This window comes from Tachyglossus aculeatus, chromosome X4 (assembly GCF_015852505.1).
Source record: "Tachyglossus aculeatus isolate mTacAcu1 chromosome X4, mTacAcu1.pri, whole genome shotgun sequence".
NCBI classification, from domain to species: Eukaryota; Metazoa; Chordata; class Mammalia; order Monotremata; family Tachyglossidae; genus Tachyglossus; species Tachyglossus aculeatus.
The window spans coordinates 7,744,446-7,755,203 of NC_052098.1; the positions used below are offsets into that span (position 1 = coordinate 7,744,446).

Genomic DNA, 10,758 nt, shown 5'->3' on the forward strand with positions numbered 1-10,758 from the left:
TTCCTGGGCTCGCAGTTTAAGATGACTGTAAACTCGTTGTGGGCAGGGAATGCTTCCGTTATATTGTTGTAATGTACTCTACTGTGCACTTAATACAGTGCTCTGCACCCAGTAACACTCAATAAATGCAACTGATTGACTGAAGTAGAAGGGAGCCCAGGTATTGAATACCCAATTTTCAGAAGGGGGAACTGAGGCCCAGAGAAGTTAAGAGACTTGCTGAGGACACACAGCAGGCAAGTGGTGGAGCCAGGATTAAAACCCAGGTCTTCTGACTCCCAGGCCCATGCTCTTTCCACTTGGTCACGCTGCTTCTAAGTGCATAAGTGACACAGAAGGGAGGACAAAATAAGGTGAGGAGATTAGAAATTAGGCAGGGAAGGCTTCCTGGAGTACACAGTTCCTAGAGTAGATAGAGTGCATCAGATCCGACACAGTTCCTGTGTTATATGGGGCTCACAGACCAAGTGGGAAGACCAAGCATTTAATTCCCATTTTACAGTTAAGGAAACAGAGGCACAGAGTAGCTAAGTGGCTTGCCTGAGGTTACATAGCAGGCAAATGATAATAATAATTGTGGTATTTGTTAAGCACTTACTATGTGACAGGCACTGTTCTATGAACTGGGGTAGATACAAGATTTATTGGGTTGGACATAGTCTTTATCCCACAGAGGGCTCACAGTCTTAATCCTCATTTTACAGATGAGGGAACTGAGGCACAGAGCCAGGACTAGCACTCTGGTCCCCTGACTCCTAGGTCCGTGCTCCTTTCACCAACCAATACCATTCAACAAGATGCACAGCCCCCGACCCCAAATTGTAAAACTCCATATAGACTTGTCCCCTACCTTCCCATTCATGCCATGCCCTCAACCACACCAGTTCATTCATTCATTCATTCAATCGTATTTACTGAATTCTTACTGTGTACACTTGGGAGAGTACAATACAACAACAAAAAGACCCATTCCCTGCCCACAGTGAGCTCACAGACTACAGGGGGAGACAGAAATTCATCTATATAAATAAACGAATTACCGATATATGCATATGTGCTGTGGGGATGGGAGGGAGGATGAATGAAGGGAGAAAATCAGGGTGACATAGAAGGGAGTGGGAGAAGAAGAGAGGAAGGTTTAGTCAGGAAAGGCTTCTTGGAGGAGATATGATTTCAATAAGGCTTTGAGGTAGAGGAAAGCAATTATCTGTCTAATAGGAGGCAGGCCAGGCTAGAGGTAGGATGTGGGCAAAAGGTTGATAGCGAGATAGAAAAGATTGAGGTACAGTGAAAAGGTTAGTATTAGAGGAATGAAGTGTGTGGGCTGGGTTGTAGTAGGAGAGTAGCAAGCTGAGGTAGCAGGGGGCAAGGTGATTGAGTGTTTTAAAGCCAATGGTGACTTTTTGTTTGATGCAGAGGAGGATGGGCAACCACTGGAGTTTCTTGAAGAATGGGAAACATGGTCTGAATATTTTTGAAGGAAAATGATCTGGGCAGCAGAGTGGAGTACGGACTGGAGTGGAGAGAGACAGGAGTCAGGGAGGTCAGCAAGAAGGCTGATACAAAAGTCAAGGGGGGATAGGATAAGTGCTTGCATTAATTTGGTAACAGTTTGGATGGAGAGGAAGGGGTGGATTTCAGTGATGTTATGAAGGTAGAACTGACAGGATTTGGTGATGGCTTGACTATGTGGGTTGAATGAAAGAGAGGAGTCAACGATAATGCTAAGGTTATGGGCTTGTGAGACAGGAAGGATGTTGGTGCCATCAACAGTGACGGGAAAGTGAGCAGGAGGACAAGGTTTGGGTGGGAAAGTAAGAAGTTTGGTTTTAGCCGTATTAAGCTTGAAGTGATGGGAGGACAACCAAATAGAGATGTCTTGAAGGCAGAAGGAAATGAGAGACTGCAGAGAGGGAGAGAGATTAGGGCTGGAGATGTAGATTTGGGTGTCAAAAGTGCTCCTACACACTTACCTGTTTTTTTATTTGTTACTGATTGACTTATCCACCTGTGTTTATTTTTTATATCTGCTCTCACACCCTTTCACCAACTGAATTTTCATCATTTTATTCTCGCTTTTTCCCCCATTAGAGCACAAGCTCTTTGGAGCTAAAAATCATATCTTATACTTGTTCTGTAAACACTGTACACACTGCAGGTGATCAGTAAATACTAATAATGATAGTATTTATTAAGCTCTTGCTCTGTACCAAGCACTGGGCTAAGTGCTGAGCTCGATAATCAGATGAGACACAGTCCTGGTCTTGCACAGCGTTCAGAGTCTAAGAGGTAGACATTTTATCTCCATTTTACATAGGAGGAACCTGTGGTACAGAGAAGTTTAGTGATTTGCCCAAGGTTACACAGCAGGTAAGTGGCAGGACTGGGATTAAAACCCAGTTTCCCGGGTCCCAGGCCTTACTCTCCACAAGGTTAATTCTGCCTCCCAATAAGTAGTGTCGATAATGGATAACGGATGCAGAGCTTGTATAGCTGTGGCTGTCTTATCAGCAGGAAAAAGTATCATAAGCTCTTCTCTCGACAGGAGCTGCTGTTTTAATGCTTTTTCCCTGCAGGTGTTAATTTAACCAATGGTTGCTACACAGATAAATTCGTACCTTCAAAACCTCATCATTTCCTGATTTTGCCTCAATTTAAAGGCAAAGGAGAATCTGCTCCCAAGGCAGATTTAATTTTTAGTATTTTTCTTCTACATATTGTGGTGTTTGTTAAGGGCTTACTGTGCACCAAGCAGTGCAGTAAGCACTGGGGATAATGATAATAATAATTATAATAATAATGGCATTTGTTAAACACTTACTATATGTCAAGCACTGTTCTAAGCACTGGGGTAGATAGAAGCTAATCAGATTGGACACGTCCCTGTCCCACCTAGGGCTCACAGTCTTAATCCCCATTTTACAGATGAGGTAACTGAGGCCCAGTGAAGTGACTTGCCCAAGGTCACACAGCAGACAAGTGGTGGCAACAGGATTAGAATCTGGGTCCTTCTGACTCCCAGGCCCGTGTTCTAACCATTAGGCCATGCTGCTTCCTCTGATACAAAACAATCAGGTTGGACACAGTCCATGTCCCCTGTGGGACTCACAGTCTTAATCCCCATTTTACAAATTAGGTAACTGAGGCACAGAGAAGTGAAGTGACTTGCCCAAGGTCACAAAGCAGTCAAGTAGCAGAGCCAGAATTAAGACTCAGATCCTTCTTCCAACCCAGCCTGTGCTTTTTCCACTAGGCCATGCTGCTTCTCAATCTTAACCATTTAACAAGATGCATAGCCAGGCAGACAGCATTTCAGATAGACAGCAATTACATACACGTAAAACCAGCCAGTGTCTTGAGTCTCCCTTCTCAGGAGTCTCTGGTTTAGTAGTTCCAGCATTTAATAAGGACTTACTATGTGCAAAGCACTGTACTAGGTACTGAGAAAGAACACACAGGTGGGAATTAGACACTATCCCTGTCTCTTGTATTTTCATTATGATTGCTTCTTTTCACTTTTTAAAAATTGATCTAATTTTAATTCTTACAGACCTAGATGTTTACTAGAGGGTTATAGGATTGGGGGCTTTTTCTCAACAAAAAAGAAGTATAAAAAAATCTATTGTATTCATGGAGAACCTTTCGAAAAATCATTTTCAAGTAGGTATGACTAAGAGACCCTCTCAGGGTCACAGCTGGAGAGTTTCCTGCACTCTACCAGTCTCGACTATGGGAGGGAGAGTCAAGCAGAGGCCTACCCATTCCATTCCTAGCTTGGGCAGTGGCTAGCAAATGGAAGGCAATCTACTACAGGTCAAGACTCCCCTGTGCTGGGCAGCAGCGGTACGGGAGGGAGTCGAGGGCAGAGACTCAAGTTTACTGCATGGAAGAAGGCAGTGGTAAACCACTTTCATATTTTTTACCAAGAAAACTCCACTGATACACTACCAGAACAACTGCAGATGGAGGTGAGGCTTTCTGGGAGAGATGAGTCTGTGGTGTCGCTATAGGTCAGAGACGACTCGACAGTATAAGACAAGACAAGGACTAATAGATCTCTGGGGCTTGCAGGGGTAGGAGGTAGGAGGCAAGGGGTGGAGGGGGAGAATCCAAGAGAGAATCTTTCTAAATGAAACATTCGTGAGTAACTTTCCAAAGCCTCAAGGCTCCAGGTGTGTCTTTGGTTCACATGTTTGATGTCCATGGTATTTCCAAACACAGGGCATGTTCATTTCCAAGGGAGATCGAGTTTGAAGCAAGGGAACAATACTTTCTCCAGCCATCTGATAAAGCAGGCCATTTTCTTCCTTTCTTTGATCATTTACAGTATGGTTTGGAGGAATGTTTGGTGTTCTGATCCATAATGCAACCTTTCCCATGATGTCCTTTGGCATCAGGGAGTTGTGGAAAAGGCTAATAGGGGATTGTGTGTGCCATAAAAATTCTCATTGTCTGCCCCATGACACCGAATGCTAAAGGATCTTGAGTAACATCAAAACCAATTTTGTTTCCACTGTTAGCTACATTTAAAGTGGGAGAAAAGACAGGGGGAAAGAAAAAGGAAAAAGTCCAAACTAAGAAAGAATTGCAGGAACCCAGCTGAAAGCATTCACTATCCAGGTGTCTTTATTTAGCTGGTATAATTTGTTCTACATGTCAAACAAAAATTTGCCTTTGCTTCCAAATGACAGGTGTAATTGAAAGGCTTTCAGAATCTCATCCTGGAGAGCAGGGCTGAGCTGCGTCCATCTGGTGCCTGTGGCGTTATTACCCTCTTGAATTCTGATAGCAAACACATCACACTCTTTATCTTATTTATCGTGCCTCCATTTAATCTGTCTCACCATTGACCCCTCCTGCCTGGAACTCTCTTCCTGTTAATATCTGACAGATCACCACTCTCCTTCTTTTCAAAGCCCTACTAGGATCCCATCTCCTCCAGGAAGCCTTTTACTGACTCTTCTCTCATCTCCCCAATTTATTCTCCCTCCCTTTTATGTCACCCATGTACTTGAGTCCAAACTCCCGAGCACTTTGATACTCATCCATCCCCTATCCCCACAGCACCTAAGTACACATTTTTATATTTTGTTGCTTTCCCTATCTCTAATTTATTTCAATGTTGGCCTCTCCTGCTAGATTGGAAACTCTTTGAGTGCAGGGATCATGTCTATTAATACTGCTCCCCCACCCCCCAGACTGTAAACTCATAGTGGACAGGGAATACGTCTGTTTATTGTTATACTGTACTCTCCCAAATGCTTAGTACAGTGCTCTGCACACAGTTAGTGCTCAATAAATACGATTGAATGAGTGAATATTGTATTTTCCCAAGCATTTAGCACAGCACTCAGTACATAGTAGACACTTGTAAATATCATTGATTAACTGGTAGCAGCAGGAATAAACATATCCCCCCTGCCTGACCCCTGCCATTCTGGTCCACTTCCTTCCTCCTTCCTTGTCACCCCCAGCATAGACAGAGGGAGAGTGGGTTAGGGGCATGAGACTGCCCTCTCCTCTCCTCATCCTTGCTTCCACTCAGAGAGGTGTTGGGTTGGAGCTGAGAGCCCCACTGACCCTCTCTGCATGAAGCAAATTGATCTAGCTGTGTATTTGTGGCACCCTCCCCTCCCGCAGCCACCTGGACACCTCTTGCTGAGTGTATTACTAATTGGGGATCAGGCCTAGGAATAGGTCCACTTTTCATCAGTTCCCCAGATAGGAATATTATTCCCCACCCCTCGCACCCTTCCCCCTCCCTCCCCTCCCTCGACGGCTACTACCAAGTGTGGCCTTTGGAACCCCCGCTCCGTTATAAGTAAGATCCCTTTCATCCTGGACCTATTCCTTTCCAGCTCTCTACTCCTCCTCACCCTAACTGAAACATGCCTGTCTCCGGATGACACGGTCTCTTCTGCTGCTCTCTCCAGTGGAGGCCTCTTCTTCTCCCACTCCCCCAGACTCACCGGAAAAGGAGGAGGTGTTGGTTTCCTTCTCACCCCCCAATGTCGCTTTCACATTATCCCTCCTCCCCCTCTTTCCTTCCCTTCCTTTTGAAGCCCACATTAATCGCCTCTACCACCCCCTCCAGATTCTTGTAGCCGTCATCTACCACCCCCCCGGCCCCACCTCTAACTTCTTTAACGATTTTGACCCTTTCCTCACCTTCCTTCTCTCCTTTTCCATGCCCACTCTGATCCTCGGAGACTTCAACATCCACATGGATATCCCTGACGACTCTTCTGCCTGCCTTCTATCTCTCCTTGATGCTGCCAACCTCTTGCTCCACCCCACCTCGCCCACTCACCAACTTGGTCATACACTCGACCTCATCATCTCCTACCGCTGCACTGTGTCCACCCTCACCAACTCTGAAATCCCTCTCTCTGATCATAATCTTCTCACCTGCCTCCTCACTCACACTCCTTTCCCTTGTAAATCCATATTACTCCCTCACAGAGATCTCCGCTCTCTTGACCCCATCCATCTTTCTGAGCACCTCACACCCCACCTCACCTCCCTCTCCTCTCTACCCAGTCTTGATGATCAGATTGCTGCTCTCAACTCTACCCTTTCTACTCAGCTAGACTCACTCGCTCCCCCTTCCCTTCACCGCTCTCGAACCACTAACCCACAGCCATGGATCACTGCCACTGTCCACCTCCTTCGCTCTTATGCTCGAGATGCCGAACGCTGCTGGCGAAAGTCTAAACACCATGCCAACCTCGTTCACTTCAAGTTTATCCTTTCCTGCCTTAACTCAGCCCTCTCCTCTGCCAGACAAAACTATTTCTCCTCCCTCATTGACACCCATGCCCATCATCCCTGTCTGCTCTTCCATACATTCAACTCCCTTCTCAGGCCCCCGGTTCCTCCCCCTCCTCCTTCCCTCACCCGCAACGATCTGGCCTCCTACTTCATTAATAAAATTAAATCCATCAGGTCTGACCTCCCCAAAGTCAATCCCCCCACTTCTCCAACCCCCCAGCTCTCAACACTCTCTACTACTCTCCCATCCTTCCCAGCAGTATCCTCAGAGGAGCTCTCCTCTCTCCTCTCAAGTGCTACTCTGGCCACCGTGCTTCTGACCCCATTCCCTCTCATCTCATGAAATCTCTCGCTCCATCCCTTCTCCCCTCCTTAACTTCCATCTTCAACTGCTCACTCTCCACTGGTTCCTTCCCCTCTGCCTTCAAACATGCCCATGTCTCTCCCATCCTAAAAAAACCCTCCCTTGACCCCACCTCACCTTCTAGTTATCACCCCATCTCCCTCCTACCATTCCTTTCCAAACTCCTTGAACGAGTCCTCTACACGCGCTGCCTCGAATTCCTCAACACCAACTGTCTCCTTGACCCCCTCCAGTCTGGCTTCCGTCCCCTACATTCCACGGAAACTGCCCTCTCAAAGGTCACCAATGACCTCCTGCTTGCCAAATCCAACGGCTCATACTCTGTCCTTATCCTCCTTGACCTCTCAGCTGCCTTCGACACTGTGGACCACCCCCTTCTCCTCAACACGCTATCCAACCTTGGCTTCACAGACTCCGTCCTCTCCTGGTTCTCCTCTAATCTCTCCGGTCGTTCATTCTCAGTCTCTTTTGCGGGCTCCTCTTCCCCCTCCCATCCCTTTACTGTGGGGGTTCCTGAAGGTTCAGTTCTTGGTCCCCTTCTGTTTTCGATCTACACTCACTCCCTTGGTGACCTCATTCGCTCCCTCGGCTTCAACTATCATCTCTATGCTGATGACACCCAAATCTACATCTCTGCCCCTGCTCTCTCCCCCTCCCTCCAGGCTCGCATCTCCTCCTGCCTTCAGGATATCTCCATCTGGATGTCTGCCTGCCACCTAAAACTCAACATGTCCAAGACTGAACTCCTTGTCTTCCCTCCCAAACCCTGCCCTCTCCCTGACTTTCCCATCACTGTTGACGGCACTACCATCCTTCCCGTCTCACAGGCTGCAACCTTGGTGTCATCCTCGACTCCACTCTCTCGTTCACCCCTCACATCCAAGCAGTCACCAAAACCTGCCAGTCTCAGCTCCTCAACATCGCCAAGATCCGCCCTTTCCTCTCCATCCAAACCGCTACCCTGCTCGTTCAAGCTCTCATCCTATCCCATCTGGACTACTGTATCAGCTTCCTCTCCGATCTCCCATCCTCTTGTCTCTCCCCGCTTCAATCCATATTTCATGCCGCTGCCCGGATTTTCTTTGTCCAGAAATGCTCTGGGCATGTTATTCCCCTCCTCAAAAATCTCCAGTGGCTACCAGTCAACCTACGCATCATACAGAAACTCCTCACCCTCAGCTTCAAGGCTCTCCATCACCTCGCCCCTTCCTACCTCACCTCCCTTCTCTCCTTCTACAGCCCAGCCCACACCCTCTGCTCCTCTGCCGCTAATCTCCTCACCGTGCCTCATTCTCACCTGTCCCGCCATCGACCCCTGGCCCACGTCATCCCCTGGGCCTGGAATGCCCTCCCTCCCCACATCCGCCAAGCTAGCTCTCTTTCTCTCTTCAAGGCCCTACTGAGAGCTCACCTCCTCCAGGAGGCCTTCCCAGACTGAGCCCCCTCCTTCCTCTCTCCCTCCTCCCCCTCTCCATCCCCCCTGCCTTACCTCCTTCCCTTCCCCACAGCACCTGTATATATGTATATATGTTTGCACATATTTATTACTCTATTTATTGATTGATTTTACTTGTACATATCTATCCTATTTATTTTATTTTGTTAATATGTTTGGTTTTGTTCTCTGTCTCCCCTTCTAGACTGTGAGCCCACTGTTGGGTAGGGACCGTCTCTATATGTTGCCAACTTGTACTTCCCAAGCGCTTAGTACAGTGCTCTGCACACAGTAAGCGCTCAATAAATATGATTGATTGATTGATTTCTATTTATTTATTTATTTTATTTATTATTTCTTTTTCATCTGTTTTGAACAGGCAAGGACTGGGAGCTGGTTGCTAATGATGACTTGGGAGTCAGCATTGTATTTGTTAGCACTTTTATTTCTTTTTATTTACTTTTATTATTAATAATAATAATGCCATTTATTAAACTCATTGTGGGCCAGGGAATGTGTCTACCAATTCTCTTGTACTCTCCCGAGAGCTTGGTATAGTGCTCTGCATACAGTAAGCATTCAATAAATACCATTGATTGATTTCTTAAGCAAATATGTTCTAAGGACTAGGGTAGGTACAAAATTATGGTATCAAACATAGTCTCTGTCCCACATGGGGATCATTATGTATCTTATTTATGACTGGTGGGCACCCTTAAATTTTAACCAGACTCAGGTAATAAGAGAAAATCAGCCTATCTCAAGAAGCAGCCTGGACCAGTGGAATGAGCACTGAACTGGGAGTCAGGAGACATGAGTTCAAATTCCAGCTCTGCCATTTGCCCCAGTGCTAAGAACACTACTTAATACTACTACTAATAGTAATGATGGCATTTATTAAGCACTTACTATGTGCAAAGCACTGTTCTAAGCTCTGAGGAGGTTACAAGGTGATCAGGTTGTCCTACAGGGCGCTCACAGTCTTAATCCCCATTTTACAGATGACCTCTTCACTGTACCTCGTTCTCGCCTGTCCCGCCGTCGACCCCCATCCCACATCCTTCCCCTGGCCTGGAATGCCCTCCCTCCACACATCTGCCAAGCTAGCTCTCTTTCTCCCTTCAAAGCCCTACTGAGAGCTCACCTCCTCCAGGAGGCCTTCCCAGACTGAGCCCCCTTTTTCCTCTCCTCCTCCCCATCCTCCCGCCCTACCTCCTTCCCCTCCCCACAGCACCTGTATATATGTATGTACAGATTTATTACTCTTCATACTTGTAGAGTAATACTTGTACATATTTACTATTTATTTTGTTAATGATGTGCATGTAGCTTTAATTCTATTTGTTCTGACGATTTTGACACCTGTCTACATGTTTTGTTTTGTTGTCTGTCTCCCCCTTCTAGACTATGAGCCCGTTGTTGGGTAGGGACCATCTCTATATGTTGCCGACTTGTATTTCCCAAGTGCTTAGTACAGTGCTCTGCACACAGTAAGCGCTCAATAAATACGATTGAATGAATGAATGAATATAGCATTCTAATTGTACATATTATATACACAAGCAGAGTGAAATGGAACATTGAAGTAATTACCCAGATAGTTTTGTTTAAAGAAAAATCCTACTATTGATGAAGAAAACAGTGTTTTGGTCTGAATTACCTAAATGATTGGTCTCCATTGAAAATGTCCACCAAATAATCTTGGGAAATAATCAGGCTTGTATCGTTTCTGTTCTTAACATGGCCAGTATCCTGTGGTGTACCTTTGAGCCAATTCAGTATCTTTCCTAGACCTTTGGAAAAAAAACTAACAGTCCTTATCACTGCATCCAAGACCTGTGTGTGACGGTCAAGGTTTATTTGGAGCTTTGGTTGAAACGTACTACTTAAGTTCAAAATATTTTTTCACACAGTGAGAAGTGGACACAAACAAACTGTGATTTATGATTGGTCTTAGAAGATTGATCTCATATGATGTCATCCAGATGAATGAAAATCAACTATTTATTTTTCAAATATTTAACAGGTTTTATTTAAATCATTATGTAATAAGGACTACAATTTATTCTGTCTCCTTCTGTTGCTCAGCCACATAGAAAGATGGTAACCACAGCCTGGGCTCTAGTTTTGACTTGGTCCCTTGCCAGCCCTGTGGCCTTGGGCAAGTCACTTCACCTCTCTGTACTTC

General features: G+C 45.9%; 1 non-coding gene across 1 annotated transcript; it reads left to right on the forward strand.

The window, feature by feature from the left end:
* The first annotated feature begins 3,677 nt into the window (after window positions 1-3,677).
* Window positions 3,678-3,815, forward strand: LOC119948334. Its single transcript, XR_005456737.1, has one exon. It is a non-coding gene; the product is annotated as a small nucleolar RNA SNORA7 (small nucleolar RNA).
* The last annotated feature ends 6,943 nt before the right edge of the window (window positions 3,816-10,758 follow it).